This window comes from Rhododendron vialii, chromosome 12a (genome assembly GCF_030253575.1).
Source record: "Rhododendron vialii isolate Sample 1 chromosome 12a, ASM3025357v1".
Classification (NCBI taxonomy): Eukaryota; Viridiplantae; Streptophyta; class Magnoliopsida; order Ericales; family Ericaceae; genus Rhododendron; species Rhododendron vialii.
The window spans coordinates 8,390,182-8,392,500 of NC_080568.1; the positions used below are offsets into that span (position 1 = coordinate 8,390,182).

Genomic DNA, 2,319 nt, shown 5'->3' on the forward strand with positions numbered 1-2,319 from the left:
AGCCGAGCCAACCCTGGGAGGAAGACGTCGAACAAGAACCTTCAACACCGACGGTAGGCGGTGAATCTTTCTTAAGGAGACTGTGGTATCACACAGGACTCGGTTTGATTTTCATTCAATCTGTTTGTATCTCGTTTCATAATCTGTCTATTGTTATGTATTCTGTAACTTCGAATTATCAATGGAATTGTTCTCTGGAATTTTTCTGTTATTGCCGTATTTTTTCCCAACACATACCTGACCCAACCGAAAAATAGGCATAACAGATGAGATTGATAACCTTTATCGGTCAGGTTCGGGCCAGATTTGTTGGATATTTCATTTGGTCGGTCGAGTGTCGGATGCACCTAATCATTTTTCAATCCAACCAGACCAGATCAACTGTTTACATATATAAGAAGAAAAACCCTAATTCGGCCCTCCACTACTCCACACATACTCCTAATTGATTAGACGACCCAAGAACCCTAAATCCTAATCGATTAGACAACCCAAGAACGCTAATCGATAACCCAACTCCTCTCTCTCTCTCTATCAGAAACCAACACCTCGCCGCTCCCCTCTCAGAGCCTCCGACGATTGACTCAGTGACTCCGAATATATGGTTCATGTATCTGATACTATTTTCAATGACTCCAATTTGGTATGTAGTTAAGTTCGTTTAGCTTATCTTTGTTTTTATCGGGGAAGAAAATATTGTGTGATCACTTAATAAGATACATTGGGGAAGGATTAGTAGCCAAACATCATGGTTTATTACAACATTTTTTTATGGTGCTAGTTACGTATTATCTTTGTAGTTATGAACTTATGCATGAATGTGTGCGGTATGCACATAACATAACGGTCAGTTTGACAACTATGAAAAATATTATTGAAAGTAAGTATCGTGTACTACTCCCTCAAATAATTTTCAATTTTTTGTTTGGATAAGGGCTGAAATATTTCATTTAAGGCAAGTTTTTCTCCATCTCTTTCCACCAAAAGTAGCTCATGCTAAACCCGGTCGAGAAAGCGTGAGATTGGGGGAAAGGCGGGGTTGAGAATAGCGATTTCGAGACGGGTTTTGGGTGTTCTTGTAAGGATAATAGTAGTAGCAGGTGTGAAAGCGGTGCTTCTGATTCGTCTCGTGATGTTTATTGATATACACACCCCTTATTTAGGTGTGTATCATATGCACCTCCCAAAATGTTATGAATTATAGAGAAAATGTTACGAATCATATTGCTAAAAAGTTACGAATCGTATAAAGGTTACGAGATACACCAAAATGTTATGAATCATAATGAAAATATTACGAATCGCACTGTTGAAAAGTTATGAATTCTAGAACAAAAGTTACGAAACACTCTAAAACATTATGAATGAACCATAAAATAGGTGCATATGGTACACCATTTTAAAGGGTGTGTATTGTAGACTTTCCCTTCAGGGTTCATTGTTTCGATCTATAAACTAATTTTGTATTCAGTACTGCTAAGTGGATCGACATTGGGGAGATACTCCTAAATTGCAACTCGGCCATGGTTTCGTTAATTAATGAAATAGAGCAATAGATCTGTTGGGGAATGCTAAGAGAAACCCAAAGCCAAGCTCTATAAGCATCCCCTCTCTCTCAGTTCAAGCTCTGATAGGTTTAGAGCATGAGACTCAAACAGAACGACAAAATAATCCTATGGATTTGAAGAGGCATTCTGGTAAAGCAAATGATGTGGTGAAGGGTAATTAAGTCATGTAATGAAAGAGTTTTGACAAGAACAAAATAGGTTTTGACATTATCAGCATCCAATTTTTTTTTCTAGAACGTACTTCTCTACTAAATAAAAAATGAGAAGGGTTCTGATTTTTGATCGTTGTTGAGAATCGGGAGTGGGCTCACGATGGTTCAAAACAAGACCAGAGCTTGGTGACTTGGTTCCCTTTCCCCTCCCCCGTTCTCTCTCCATTCCGGACTTCAAGTACTATTACAATTAGTACCTTTAAAAAGAGTGTTAATTAGTTCAGTTTTGTACTGAGCAGTACCATTAGAAAATCCTTCAGCCCTTCTGCTAGCTAATTGTGCAATTGACAACTACTTTATAACACTAAAATGCATTTCACAACACCATTCAGTTACAATAAATTACCCAATACTTCTAATTATTTTGAAATGCTTATTGATACACCATTTGTGAAGTGAAAATCGCTAGTTTTGTACAAGACGATAAGATATTTTCTTATCGTGTCGTACAAGAAGTTAGTACGTTGAATCTCGTCTCGTTCAAAATATCGCCGAACCTGATGGCGAACAATTCACCAAATTCAAAATGCTGTTCCAGT

General features: G+C 37.7%; 1 pseudogene; it reads right to left on the reverse strand.

The window, feature by feature from the left end:
• Positions 1-2,176: 2,176 nt before the first annotated feature.
• The window catches only part of LOC131310466 (transcription factor MYB106-like), a 39,901-nt pseudogene continuing 39,758 nt past the window's right edge, over positions 2,177-2,319 (reverse strand).